At 34.1% G+C, this 16286-nt stretch overlaps 2 non-coding genes across 2 annotated transcripts; both read right to left on the minus strand.

The window, feature by feature from the left end:
• Positions 1–5354: 5354 nt before the first annotated feature.
• LOC121215638 (small nucleolar RNA R71) lies at positions 5355–5461 on the minus strand. Its single transcript, XR_005911613.1, has one exon. It is a non-coding gene; the product is annotated as a small nucleolar RNA R71 (small nucleolar RNA).
• A 6011-nt stretch (positions 5462–11472) lies between these two features.
• LOC121215721 (small nucleolar RNA R71) lies at positions 11473–11579 on the minus strand. Its single transcript, XR_005911697.1, has one exon. It is a non-coding gene; the product is annotated as a small nucleolar RNA R71 (small nucleolar RNA).
• Positions 11580–16286: the final 4707 nt, after the last annotated feature.

Below are 16286 nucleotides of genomic sequence, written 5' to 3' on the forward strand. Positions count from 1 at the left end.
CCCTTTTAATGACATTACACATCTACTAAGAGTTTCAAGCTTCTTGGCCGAACTTCAACCTCAAAATCCTAAGTCCAATCTATAGGATGAGTAGAATTTAAACTAACCATCTCAAACATGCATAGATTTTCAAGAATCCTTCAATACATACCTCATTCTAGTTGCATGCATGGCCAAACCTCTTAGAAACCTTTCCCCTTGGCACCGAATTTTCAAGAGCTTCTTAATCAACTTGAAGATGACCAAATGCCTTAGCTTCACTTTCTTTTTTTTTTCTTTCCTTCTCAAGTCACGGCAATGGGGGGGGGAAGAACATGGATGAGACAACTTTGTTCTCATCACCCCTCCCTTTTCATTTCTTTATTACTAACCCTTTATTATATTTTTTTCTCCCATAACACACTAACACAACATGTTTCCAACATGTTTCACCCCATAACATTTTGTCCACTCTCATGCTCATGGCCGGCCACTACTAAATGGGGGGGGGGAAATTGACATGCAAGTCCCCCTTTTTCTTACATGCACTAATAGATCCTTATGCTTTGACCTATCATATTTCAAAATTTTCTCACATAAGTCCTATTTACAAAAATTCACCTACAATTAATCAAAATTCAAATATGAAATTTTCACACATGCATATATACATATAATAAGCATCAAATATGACAGCTAATTATTTTTATGACTCGGTTTAGCGGTCCCGAAACCACTTCCCGACTAGGGTAAATTTTGGGTTGTTACACCCATAACCGTGTGTCTTACATGGGCAACCCACATGGGCATGCGCCCTGAGTGTGGTTAGGTGCAGTTTTGACACATGTTGACACATGACCTGTGACATGGTTGTGTGATCCAACATTGAATGTTACACGAGCTAGCACACAACTAATGACACGGCTGCGTGGCATCATTTCAAATGGTACATGATTTGGCACACGAGTAGTGAAATGGCCATGCCTGGCACTACATGATATGGATCATGTCACATGGCTTGGCCACACGGCCGCGTGACCCATATCTTGAAAATTTACAATTTTTCCCTTAATATTATCAATTGTTTCAAATTGGTCCCTGATTGTTCCCAAACTAATTTTAATGCCTCGTAAGCCTGATTTAGGGTCCATAAGTGTATGTTTAGTTCGATCTGAATTATTAAAAAAATATTGTTAATTATTCTAGTGAACTAGATGCTATTGTTACTAAATGTTTTGAAATATACAATGATACTCTGTAACCCTAATCTGGTGATGGCAACGCTTTTTGGTATTACATTAAATATTTATGATATAAATTCAATTATTTTATATTTAAAAATTGAAAATATATTAAATTTTCAATATAAAATAAAATTCATTTTGTCAATATAAATTGATATCTTATGAAGGTAGCACACTTATGACAATATCATTAGATGAACACTTAGTAAAGTAGTTTTCATAATGATAAATAATAATGAAGATTTCAATCATGGTATTGTAGCGGAATAGCTCTATGATTAATTAATTTTTAATTAATAGGAAAAGAGTCGAAAATTAATTACAAATTATTTGTGCCCTAATTATATATGTCTAGTCGATCCTTCTGCTACCTCAAGATATCCCAAAACGAATTGCATGTAGAATCGATAAATGTGGAATGAATGAAAATGATAAGTAAGAGAAATAGATTGTATGTATCAGTATCTGAAGTGAATGTATTTTCTCGCTACATACAAAATATTACTTATAAATACAATTATTTTCTTCGAATTATTATTTGATTTATTGTAATTAAATAAATAAAGTTGGAAGTGAGAATTAAATTAATTAGGCATCATAGATTTGTTGGATAAGGAAATTAAAATAATTTTCTCATGGATTCTAATACGGTAAAGTTGCTATGACTTCAATGGAATTTGAATTAGGTTGAGAAAATATTTTAATTGGGAAAATTAATTCATTAATATTTTGGAAAATAAAAAATATTTATTGGGTAGGATAAATTATAAGTGTTGGATAAAAGTCTGGATAACACATACAATTGCACCTAATACATGAAAGGCCCAATAAGGCCTTATTTTAATGAGAGGAATGACAAACACTAGTTTCCTTAGGGATGTCGCTACCTCCCTCTATTCCACTTAAAGTAGAATTCATATTTTCTATCAAAATATTATTAGTTGATTAGATCTTATTCGAACAAAACTCTTATACTGTTTCTCTATAAATAGGAACTATGAGCTAATCTATTTACATAACATTGAGAGCACTATTATTCTGTCGAAAAATGGTGACAATTTATTTTTTAGAATAAATTTCATTTTTGTGAAAAGCTCATAGTTTTCGATTATAAAGAGAGAATTACCTTTCCTACTAAAAGTTAAGAAAAATTTTCATTCTATGAACTTGGTTAATTTATTTGGGCCCACACTCAGTAATTCATGGTTTGAGGATAACAGAGAAGATCGATTGGTTAAAAGCCAAGAAATGATTTAGACATGTACAATTTCAGTTAATGGTTTTTTAGTATAAATATCACAAGGATCGATTTTAAAGAAAAAAATTAAACTTCTGTTGTACCTAAAAACACTATTTTCTAAACCAATTTTTTCAACAATATCGTAGTAGCAATTGGACTGTAGTTGGGATATATGACCACATAATAACAAGTAGTATTGTAAAGTTTTTCCTTCATGTTAGTGTAGATAACATACAAGTTGTTCAAAGTACTAATAGGGAAAAGGGCATGCAAAGGAATTGGAACTAAGTTGCAATTATAAGATCTTTATGCATCAAAGTTATGTTCCTAAATAATGTCCATAGTCAACGTACTCCCAAGAAGGGCATTGGCAATGCACTAGAGACTAGCAGATGTTAAGCCTACATTCATTAGATACGTGCAAATGATTCCATAGGTTGAAGTATGTGAGATACATGAGAAAAAACAAGTGCTTCTTTGGGAAACTAGTTCATCAAACACGATAAGAGGGGGAAGGGGATCAACTAGCTTAAGGTAGCATGAAGTCAACCTCATTGGGTGTCAACTTTAGTGAGTTAGAAAATGGCCTAAATTTGTCACCTACATGAGTTGGGTTCTTGCTCCATCAAGTCGAATCTATATCTATAACAACAAAGTATAAGATTCTAAGAGGAATTATGAAAGTTGTTAGAAAGACCTCGACACTCATTAGCATCGTGTAATGTCCTCTACCCGAGCTAATTCGCCGGATCTGGATCTGGATCTCAGGTGTTACAACACATATATAGATGTTAACTCTTGAAAAGAGTTATATTTCATACCTTTGGACCTAGTTAATGCCTATACTTAAGTACATCTAGTTGCACATTAGGACATTTCATTAATATTTTTAGCATTGCATTAGAACTTGGGTTGCGTTTAAATATTAGGTGCTTTTAATTGCTTATGGAAAGGCTATGTTTTGCAGTATTGGCAAGTGCAGGGTGAGGAACAAGAAATAAAGGAATGAAGTTTTGTTGGGAAAAAAGGGTGGTCAGATTGCAACTCGTATGCCATGGCAATGCCAAGAAGGTGTCCAATCAGCATTAAGTACATATTAGTTTTAGCCCAACTCTACTTGTACTAGATAAATCTAGCTAGAAAAGAGGAGAAGATAAATCTTAGGCTATTGGGAATTATCTTGGAAAAATAAAAAAATAATTTAAAAAGAAGGAAAATGAGGTATCCCTGGGGGAAGCGAATGGAGGGTAAGATCCTTTGGCAAAATAAGAAGGTAGCGGCTGAATAGAGAGAGGAATAGGAAAAACAAAGGCAGTCCCTCTCAGCCACCTCAAGACATCACGCAGCTAGAGTATGGATTGGGCAAGCGAACACTATTTTCCCAACATTCTTCCATGAGCTAAATCTCATAGGGTTGAGATTAATTTGATGAAACTTTGATTGTTTGTAATGGTTGCAGTATAAATCTAAACTATTTTACTGTTTCATTCAATTGTTTTATTCTTTAAAATGTATGTGAGTAATCTCTAAACATAGTCGACTGTGCAACATACCCTTATATTAATCTAAAATTTGAAAAGGTTAGATTAGTTAGATCGTGGTTGATTGATATGAGCAAGTACTTGATAGATGCTTGTAGTAGACTCTAGACACAGAACAACGTTCATATAGAAGGAAACAATGCAATACCGTATTAAAGTCCTATAAACACAACCATGGTAACTTGATGTTTCTGCTCTTGAAAGAAGCAAACTAGCTTAGAACCCTTCTGAGTAGTAGGTTAAGTATGATTTTACTAATGCATTGTTGATAGGAAAGGTAAATTCTTAGTAGTCCCGACCTTCCCACTCAACATCGCGTAACCCTTATCTTTTGCCATTGCATACTTAGTTGTTTATCTATTCATTTACTTATTAATAGTCACTGCATCATTCTCGTAATTACCATTTCATTTTTACTCTTTCTTTGCCTTAGCATTTTCAAATATTAGTCAGTATACATTTCGTACTCATCCTTATTATTTTAATTTATCACTGCATACTTAACTCGATTTTGCCATAACATTAATCATTATCATAACTTGACCATTTCTATACCTAATCAGATCCCTGTGGAGACGATCTCACTTATCACATTATTACTTGATCCGACATGTATACTTCCACAATTCGCATATCATATTCACACGCAACAAGTTTTTGGCGCCATTGCCGGGGATCGACAATTTGGTGAAATTTGGTTTGGTTCTTTTAATTAATTCCATTAGTTTAATTTAAATTAGTTTAATTTAATTTCTATAGGTTTGCCATCAGTGTATGAGAATAGGCATTCCTGCTAACAAAGAGTATCCTTTTAACCAAGAGATCGAAAGTACTTTACGTAGAAGGCGAAAAGAACTGAGAAAAATGGCTAGAAAGAAGAATGATATTGCTCTCAATGATAATCCAAATTGTCCTGGTCTCAATAATAATTGAAATGGTCAGGATGTTAATCGTCCTATTCGTCAGGTGATAAATGACCGAGACAGACCCATTAGAGAGCATGTTGTTCCAATTTTGGATGATTTAAATCTAGGGATAGTCAGATGAAAAATACAAGCTTAGCAATTTTAGTTGAAACCGGCAATGCTTCAGATGTTGCAAATAGTAGAAGAGTTTGGTGGGCTGCCCACTGAAGATCCAAAATTGCATTTACGAATTTTTCTAGAGGTTTGTGACTCGTTTAGGCAACAGGGTGTGCTTGATGATGCTCTGAGACTTAAACTATTTCCATATTCTTTAAGAGATAGTGCGAGAGCATGGCTAAATGGATTGTTGTTGAAGACTGTGACATCATGAAATGATCTTTGCAAGAGGTTTTTGCCACAATATAATCCACAAAACATGAATTCCAAGCTTAGAAATGACATCACATTTTTTCGGCAGTCAGAGGATGAAACATTATATGAAGCTTGGGAATGATTTAAAGATTTAATTTGAAAATGTCTGATGCATGGATTTCAGTAGTGGAATCAAATAGAAATATTCTATAATGGGTTTAATGCACATACAAGAATGGTAATTGATGCATCTGCCAATGGTACATTGTTGATAAATCTTACAACGAAGCATATGTGATTTTGGAAAATATTGTCAACAATGACTATCAGTACCCTACCATAAGAGTGGAACGTACAAGAGAGCTGCTGGTACCATGGATCTCGACGCAATTACTTCGTTGATAGCCCAGGTGTATTCTTTAGCTAATATGATCAAAATAATAAAGAAGCCTACTGTAGCTCAGGAGATGAACTCAGCCGAATTGTCATGCGTTTATTATGGAGAAGATAATGTGTTTGATGAATGCCCATCAAACCTAGAATAGGTATACTACATGGGTAATTTTAACCGAAATAATAATCCCTAGTCCTACACTTACAATCTGGGGTGGAAGTAGCATCTAAATTTTCGTTAGAATAATCAAGGTACGAGGAGGTCACACAATGTTGCAAGATAAAATATCCACAATGCACCACTCGGATTTAATCATCCTATCCCGAGGAAAAATGCTTTACAAGGTTTGGTATCATATTTGAATTCTATTAAATCTTTGTTGAAGGAGTATATGGGCAAAAATGTTATTGTGATTCAGAGTCAAGTTGCGTCTGTTTGAGCTTTTGAAAATCAAGTGGGGCAAATAGTGAATGCTTTAAATTCACGGCCACAATGAGAATTATCAAGTGATACTGAAAATTTGAGAACCCAATGGAAAGAGCAGTGCAAGACCATCACTCTTAGAAGTGGGACTCAGTTGGATGAAGTTATTCATGATGCCACGGTAGAGAAAGACAAATCCAATCGCACTCAGGAAAATATCTCAGAACCTACTAAATGACAGAAAACACCTGAAAAGGGTACACAGAGAAATATTGTGAAAGAATTAGATCATGTTGCCAACAAAAATGCCATAGCAAAACAATATCAGCAACCTACAGGACGACCACCTTTACCTTTTCCTCAGCGGTTCCAGAATTCTAAACAAGATATTTAGTTTAAAAGGTGTTTAGATGTTTTGAAGAAACTCCACATCAACATATCATTAGTGGAAGCTTTGGAGTAGATGCCCAATTATGTGAAATTGGGAGAGTTTGTGACTGTTGCTCTTACTGAAGAGTGCATAGCAATGTCGATGAATAAACTACCTCCGAAGTTGAAGGATCAAGGGAGTTTCACTATCTCCTGTTCAATTGGAAATCATTATGTTGGTAAGGAATTACGTGATTTTGGAGCGAGTATAAATCTAAAGCCTATGTCTATTTTTAGGAAGCTAAGAATTGGGAAAGCAAGGCCTACTATTATAACAACCCGTTTTTAGAGAAATTGAAATAGTGGTTTTGAGACCACAAATAAAATGAGTAAATTATTATTTTAATGTTTATGAAATATTAAAAAGGTCGTATAAAAATTTTGTTAAAAAATTTTAAAGTTTGCATGTTTAATTATGTGAGAAGGACTAAATCGTAAAATGTGCAAAAGTGGAGTTCTAGTACCTAAAGGTGTTAAATAGCTATGAAACTTAAATGTGAGTGACTTAAATAGAAATTAGACTATTTATAATGTTAATGGAATTTTATGGACATAAAATTAAGTGTTTCTAAAGTTAATAATAAAGGTTAATTAAGTAATTTAACAAATATGTAATAGAAAAGTAAAATAAAAATTTTATCATCTTCAACATTTGTTTCTTTCCACCGAAAATAGGGTTAGAAAACACCATTTTTGAAGGTTGAAGGTTCCGGCTAGGCTTCTTTGCTTGCATGGTATGATTTTCAGCCCCATTTTTAACTGTTAAAGATTTAAGGTTTTTCCATGAATGTTCTTGCATGATTCTTGATGTTTTATGAAAGATTATGAGCCCTTGTTGATAAATAAACAAGTTTTGTAAAGTGATTTTTGATGAAAATGTCATTTAGGGACTTATTTGTAATTGTAGTAAAAGTTTAAGGTAAATTTATGAAATAATGAATCGTATGGATTGATATAGGTTCATAATAAATTTGGCTAGCATGGAGATAGGGATGAAAATGATTAGATTTCAATTAATGAGCTTTAGGACTAATTTGTAAAAAGTTAAAATGTTAAGGGAAAAATAGTAATTTTCCAAAATATGAAATATGGACCTGAATTTAATAATAGAAGTATTAAATGGATTGAATTTATATATTTAGATCAAGATAGACCTCGTATGGATTTAGATCGGGTAAAAGCTTAAAGCTTCGGATTAGTCGACTCCGTTTCTACGTCTTTGTTATCGAGGTAAGTTCATATGATTAAATATCATTTTATTGTTATAATGATCTATATGTTAATGTGTTATTTGCCATGAAACCAAAAGATGTATATCCAACGATGTCGTGATGATTATCGAGCCCCATTTGAACCTTAGGAATTTGTAGGATAAAAATGACATGTCATTAGGGTTTTCATGCTTCGGGTGCTGGTCTTGAATGTCCTACCGATGGATGAGGTTATGTATTTGTTGTGGATACTCCACAGCTCATGTGAGCAACATCGTGTAGCTTAAATTTTGACCCATAGCTCGTGTGAGCAGACCTATTTCACATCTCATGTAAGCAATGATGTAAAGGAAAAGGAAAGGCTACGATTATATGTTTAGCACACTTCGTGTAAGCTTTCTCGCGTATCTGATGTTATTCTAAATGCTTCAATTGGCATGAAAAAGAAAGGAACGATAAGTGTTCAAATGAACTATGTCATGAAATTATGAAAATGATTAAAATGGAAAGTTTTAATGAAAGTATGTTATGTTTATCAAAATGATGCATTCAAAGAAAGCATGTTCATGTACAACTAGCTTACCTTATGTTAATTCAAGTTAATTATATTTGAATGATCTAACATGTGTTGTTGATGATGCTTAGGCTTGTGCCAAGCTTATGGTTGGACTATACTATGGTTAATCTTATTGTTAAATAATGAAATGGTAAGTTATATTTCATGTTTTACAAACTTACTAAGAATTATGTGCTTATGTAGTTTTCTTTCCTATGTTTTATAGATAAACGAAAGCTCGATCAGTTTGGAAGTTTGTTGGAGATCTATCACAATATCCAGAAATTATATCGATAGTTTTTTTGATGTTTTGGCCAAGGTTATAATGGCATGTATAGGTAAACTTGTGTCTAATGTTAGTTGAATGTTGGTTGACGATGCGATGTTGGTTGGTTTATGTTATCTTGCTATGCTCAACATATGAAGGCATAAATTAAATTTGATGATTGCAATTTAATCTTAAATAAGGGAATAAAATCATATTGGTAAGGATTTAACATGTCTTTATTGAGTAAGGATTTAGTCTATTTTTGCTATCATAATAATAATTTAGATTAATTTGAACGATATGTATACTGAAGAAGCATAAATCTCAAAATTCTTGTTCTTTAGCATAAGTATACTAAATTCAAAATTTTGGGAAGAATGTTGTTCTAAAGGAATTTTTCAAATGTGTTTCCGAGAAATTCTTTTCAATTTGTGCATTACTCGGGACGAGTAATGAATTAAGTTTAGGGGTGTGGAAACACGAAAATATACACACTTTTCATGCCCTTTTAAACTCAAATTCAAGCAAATTCGTAATAATTCTTGTCAAAAAATATATAATAATTATAAAATAATTAAATTGCACTTAAATTATTAACATGTTGAATTTTAATTAATTTTATAATAAAATTTGATTAATTTTGATCATTTTCGACAGATTTGCATAAAGGGAAAAAATTGGCTCGGTAGATACTGCTAGAAGTGCAAAACTATGAAGCGATTTTTGAAGCATCAAGGTGAATTAATTTTTCAGCCGAAGATGGTCCAAATTATGAATATTAATTCATAATATAATTAATTTTAATTTTAATCCAATTTATTTTGGGTTAATAATTATTATTAATTAATTATGAAAAGAAACCCAGTTGAGCTGAATCGAGAAAACTGAACCAAATGACCTAAACCCGTCCACTTATCATGCCTTCCTAGATTTGCCCCTATTTGTGGCCGGCCATAGGTAGACTCTATGGTGGCTGACTTTTTCTATTTTTAGTTGCCTACTCAACCTAAAAAACCACCTTGTCTACTCATTTGAAACACATCTCAAAAACCTCTCATTCTTTCACTTCTCTCTCACTTTCTCTATTCAATCCCCTTTCGTTGTTCTTCATTTTCTTCCCCATTCCCTTTCCGATTTGACCTCTTGAAAAATAGTCCTTCAACCACCATTTATAGCAGCATTCAAGTGTTCGTGGAAGTCTCGGTTCAACAAGAACAAGCGGAGAAGGAGGAGTAAAGCAAACTAGTCAAGCCTTGGAGAAACACCAGGTTTGATTCTTGTTCCTTATCCTTTTAATTTTATTATTGTTGTTATGAAAATGTCTATGAATAAATGTGATCATGATATGTTTAATTTAATTAATATGAGTTAAATTTAATTCGTTTTAGGTTGATTGCATTTTGTCTATTTAATTTATTAAAATTGTGTTTGTGTGGTTATAAGCCTGGGTAAGATGTTTGCTTAAGTAAAACCATGACTAAGTTATTCTTGCATTACAATTGTAAGGTCACTAATGAATTAATTATTTAAACGGATTGAAATTGTCATTAATCGACATGATACTTAACCAGTGCATGTTTAATCATCTAAGGTAGCTAAGGGTTAAATTAGCAATGGTATCTAACGATACATTAGGCTTGCATAACTTGCAAGATTATTGTGATTAAACTATTTCAAGCTAGGAATACATTGTTATCTCACGTAATCTTTTATGGGCTTATGAGATTGAATTAATTGTTTGAATTGGCATAGAGATATGTACAAGAGATTATTTTTAATTTCATAAGTATGTATGTGCATTAAAACCTTTGCTTATTAAAATTTGTTTAATCGATTGAATTGACATAGAGATATAGTCAGGAGATAAATGGATTTTGGTAGGTGAGTATGTTCATAAGTTAGCAAATTACCAAGTTGCCGTGAATTTATTTGTAACAACATGAACATGAGTTTAGTAATTCTTAGTTAAGAAATGTAATTAATCTAACACAATTATGTCATCTTGATTAAAATAATCTTTTGAAATCATGCATTGGATTATTTCCTCTTTATTTATTTTACTTAGTTAAAAATCTTAGTTTTTAATCACCTCTTCAAATCAAAATATTTTTCTTCACCAAAGTGTTTTTAATTGCATTCATAAATAATTCCTTTTACAGTCCCTGCGGGTACGATAACTTGACATTTAATTGTCACTTTATTACTTGTTGCGATTGTGTACACTTGCAGATTTCTACCCTTCCAAGTTTTTGGCACCTTTGCCAGGGACTGTTTTAAAAGTCATTATTTGTCAATTTTGCATTTTGGTTTATTTTTCTATTTACTTTTTAACTTAATTAATTTTTTTGTGTTTGTTTCAGCTGTTTAAGACTATTGATTGAATCATCAATTTACTCCCTATAGACCCTGAGATTGAAAAAAAATTTGACAGCGAAGAAGACAGTCAATTTAGAGAAGGACCGAAGAGATGAACTTCAAAAATCTGTATCAAGGAAACGGAGCAAACCCTGCTCATAATCATATCGTTATTGCTAATTATAGGGATAGAGCTCTAAGACATTATGCATGCTAGTGTTTCGATATCTTAATCCAGGTATTAGGAGACCCGAAATTGAGGCACAACAATTCGAGCTGAAGCCAGTCATGTTCTAGATGCTTCAGGCAGTTGGCCAATTCAGTGGAATACATACCAAATATCCTCATTTTCACTTAAGACTGTTCATGGAGGTGAGTGATTCTTTCAAGTTAGCCTGAGTACTCGAAGATGCGCTATGATTAAAGTTGTTCCCATATTCGCTAAGGGACAGAGCTCGAGCCTGGTTAAACTCATTGCCACTAACTTTCATTTCCACATGGCAAGAGTTAGCAGAAAGATTCCTCATGAAGTATTTCTCACCTAGCAAAAATGCTAAGTTGAGGAACGAGATCACTGCTTTCCAAAAAATGGATGATGAGTCCTTGTATGAGGCATAGGAAAGGTACAACGAATTATTACGGAAGTGACCTCATCATGGAATCCCTCATTGCATCAAACTTGAGGCATTCTATAATGGTCTCAATGCTCATACGAGGATGGTAGTGGACGTTTCTGCGAATGGTGCTCTCCTTTCTGAGTCTTATAACGAGGCTTATGATATCATTGAGAGAATTGCCAGTAACAATTATCAATGGCCAACCAATCAAGAAGTAGCAGGAAGACGAGTCACTGGAATACATGAAGTGAATGCACTCACTTCACTCGCATATCAGGTATCTTCGATTTCTTCAATGCTTAAAAATTTTACCACTAATGGGTTTAATAGTTTTGAAGCTCAGCCACCTCATAACTTTGAAAATATAGCCTATGTTTATTGTGGGAAAGTACATTTGTTAAAAGAATGTCCATCAAACCCAAAATCCGTGTATTACATGGGTAATCTGAACCATAATCGAGGAAGGCAAGGACTGCAATCTAATTTTTATAACCTATATTGGCTAAACCACCCTAATTGTTCCTAGAGTAACCAAGGAGTTGGAACCAGTAACACTTATGCCCAACCTAGACCGACCCACCCATCTATTTTTACCAAACAAGTTTAGAAGCAACCTCAAGCTGAAACTTCCAATGGCTTAGAAAACATGTTGACGGCATATATAGCCCAAAATGATGCTTGGATCCAAAACAATGAAGCCACATTAAAAAACCTAGAAAACCAAATGGGCTTGCTTGTCTTAAAGTGGGAAAAATATCACTTCATGGTTTGTGAAGGAATTATCTTAAGGCATAGGACATCACAACGAAGAATTGAAGTAGATAGAGCAAGAATTGAAGTAATATAAAAATTCCACCTCCCACTAGTGTCAAGGGTGTTAGAAATTTTCTAGGTCATGCAAATTTTTATAGAAGATTCATTAAGGATTTTTGGAAGATATCTAGACCCTTGTGCACATTGCTGGAGCAAAACAAATCCTTTGATTTTGATGAACACTACCTGGTTTCTTTTGAGGAATTAAAGAAAAGACTGGTAGTAGCACCAATTGTAGTAGCTCTAGAATGAACATTACCGTTTGAACTCATGTATGATGCTAGCGACTATGCCATGAGACTAGTGTTGGGGCAGAGGAGAGCAAATAACTATGCACAATATATTATGCTAGTAGAACCCTGACGGATGAACAACAGTGGTGTTCATGTTTGATAAATTCTATCTTTCTTTAGTGGGTACCAAGGTCACAGTTTATATAGATCACTCAACTATTAAGTACTTGGTGCATAAGAAAGATGTCAAGTCGAGATTGAAAACAAAGTGGCTAGTCATTTGTCAAGGTTAGAATCGGGTATGAAAATGCCAGTGATGACTTTATTAAAGAAGATTTTCCAAATGAACAATTGTTAGTTGCAAAGGCTTTACCTAGGTATGTTGACATAGTGAATTTCTTGGTAAGTGGTGTGGTGCCGCCTAATTTAAACACCCACAAAAGGCGAAAATTTCTTCATGATGCTAAGCACTATTATTGCGTTGAACCTTTTTTATTTAAACTTTGTGCTGATCAAATCAATTGAAAGTGTGTCCCTAATGATGAAATACATAATATTTTGTACCATTGTCATTCAGATCCTTACGAAGTACATTTTAGAGGAATGAGAACCGCTGCTAAAGTACTTCAGTCAGGATTCTATTGGCCAAATCTATTCAAAGATGCTCATGAATTTTGTCAATCATGTGACTGTTGTCAGAGAATGGGGAATGTATCTAGGAGACGTGAAATGCCGTTACAAAGTATACTGGAGGTTGAGTTATTTTATGTATGGGGAATAAACATTATATTTTGGCGGTAGATTACGTTTCCAAATGGGTAGAAGTGGTAGCCCTAGCTACTAATGACACTAAGTCAATGCTGAAGTTCCTACATAAGAATAGCTTTACAAGATTTTGTACACCTATAGCCATTATCAGCGGTGAAGGTTCCCATTTTTCTTGTAAACTGGTGGCCAATGTCTTGCGTAGGTATGAAATGAATCATAAGATTGCTATGGCATATCATCCCCGGATAAGTGGAGAAGCTGAGATTTCTAATAGAGAAATTAAACAAATTTTGGAGAAAGTGGTGAATCCATCTCATAAAGATTGATCCACCAGATTGGATGAAACTTTGTGGGCCTATCAGACTATGTTTAAAACACCATTAGGGATGTTGTCTTTTAAACTTTTTCATGGGAAGCCATGTCACTTACCTATTGAGCTTGAGCATAAAACATTTTGGGCTATCAAGAAGCTGAACATGGACTGGGTTGCTACTGGCAATAAAATGTTGTTAGAGTTGAAAAAAATAGAAGAGTTTCAGGCACAAGCATATGAAAATGCTAAACTATAAAAGGAAAAGACCAAGCGATGGCATGATAACAGAATTATGCTAAGATAATTTAAACGAGGATAGCATATATTACTCTTTAATTCTAGACTCAAATTGTTCCATGGTAAATTGAAATCTAGCTGGTCAGGTCCTTTTGAAGTAGTTCAAGTATTCTCACACCGAGTTGTTGTTATCAAAGATATGAAAATGAGTGTTACATTCAAAGTTAATAAACAACACTTGAAGCACTACTGGGGTGCCAATTTGGAGCGTGATAAAGAAAGCATCGACCTTTGAAATGCTTGAGTTAGCAATTTTTTATTTTTTATTTATTTGCTTTACTTTAAATTCATTTTTTTAGTTATTTCTGTCGTTGGTTATGTGCGAAATTTTTATTTCATGTCATTTCATTTATGATTTTTATACAGTAGTGCAATTTTTCAACGGCAAGATAAAAGACCAAACATATTAGTGTGTACAGGGAGGAAAATTGCTGTAGCATTATAGAAAAGCATTATGTCGTGACAAACTAGGTGATGAGGTGTTAAATTATCAAGGGTTGGCCGAGTAGAAAAGTCCAAATGAGAGATTTCTTGAGCAGATTCACCTAATAATTTTTTTGGGGAGCCTTAGGAAGACAACCTATATTGTAGGGCTAGGTCTTTTTATCTTTTCTCCCCGAAAATTTCTTTCTTTTCTTCTTGCCACGTCATAAACTTCCCAAGCATGTTTCATCTTCCCTAAAATTATCATCATTAACCCCCTTATTTCCCTCTCCCCAACTGTTAACGTTTGACGTTTCTCATAAAGCTCCCACCTTTACAGTTTCTTTATCTTCAACCTTTACTCCATTTTCTTTACACTACATCTCTCAAAGATTTCTCTTTATTCTTTCTTAATGGTTCACATCAAGAATGCTTCTAAAACCACTGAATCATCACGCACCGATGCTTCCCAACCAAAGACATTCTTCAAATCTGCTGCGGCCATAAGGTACTCAAATAATATTCTAAAGTGTCCCATTTGTTTTGAGTAGGGATTCTTGTTTAAGGTCAAACCCCACATGGGATATGATGAGTTTGTATCATTGATAGTAGAGCAGCATAGGTAGGGCATTTTTTGTGCTGGGAACTCGCCTGATTCTCCTTTCATCTATGTGCAGGGAACTTCTGTACCGTTTGATGAGGATCGTATAAATATGCAGTTTGGCCATAGAAAGGTACAAGATGAACATACCGAGTTTTCGGATAATGTCAAAACTGAGGGTTTGACATAAGTTTTGAAGGATTTATGTGTTTCAGGCATAAAATAGATTGTCCTTAGTCAGGAATGCTTCACTATTGAAAGGGCTTTGCTAAACTGATTGGGAAAGTGTGCTATCATTTCCTGAAAAGTTGACTTATGCCTTCCACACAAAATGCCACCGTTCCAAGGAAATGGTGTTTTTGTTGCATTCTATTTCCTGAGAAGAATGTTGGAAGTTTAAATTTTCCTTCTCTCATTACTGCATTATGCAATACTACTAATGTTCCTCTTACTGATGCTGAGGAAATTACCCCTAATAAGGGTGGACTAACAAGGGCAACTTTTGTGCAGCTTCAAGGCATTGATACTGCCTCAACAACTTAACAGAGTCAGGCTTCTACTACCATGCGTGTTCCCATAGCAACACCTTCAGTCACTATTGGCTCATTTGACTAGAAAATATTGAATTCCCTAAAGCAACTAGAGGAAAGGATGTCCCTGTTTGGAAGTTAGCAGTATCAACTAGCAGAACAGTTGGTCCAGGCTAAAGAGTAGCAGGCTTAATATTGGTCATATGTGAGGGATAGAGATTTGGTAGTTAAGCAATCTCTACAAAATAATTTCTCGAATCCAATGTCAAAATTTCCTATTTTCTCCACGACTTTGCTCCCATATCCAGAGACTGAAGTAGAACCAGCTCCAACTACTACCGGAGCTGACTTATTAAACAAAGAGACCAATGCTAATGTTGGACAAGCTATTGAGGAAACTGAGAATTCAGTATCCGTTGAGCCTGGAAAGGATAAAGAAGAAGGAAAAGGACAAAATGACCCTACTACTACTATAACTCCTGCCACCAGAAAAGGAAAAACTCCTGTACCACTATCTTCTCCAGCCTTTGTGACTATACAAGATCGTGGAATTGGTTAGTTTATCAATGATCTCATGGAGATCGATAAGGAAAGAGAAGATGTAAACCCCATGAAAAGGAAGATGAGGTACAAGGTGAGTGCCCGCAAGTTCACACGAAAAACTGAATAAAGGACTTACATTTTAGTCCAAGCCAGATAAGTTTTTTTCTTTGATGATCATGCATTTCATTTCATTTTGTCATGACATTTGTCTATCCATAGTTATATTTTTTG

Source organism: Gossypium hirsutum, chromosome D03 (genome assembly GCF_007990345.1).
Source record: "Gossypium hirsutum isolate 1008001.06 chromosome D03, Gossypium_hirsutum_v2.1, whole genome shotgun sequence".
Lineage (NCBI taxonomy): Eukaryota > Viridiplantae > Streptophyta > Magnoliopsida > Malvales > Malvaceae > Gossypium > Gossypium hirsutum.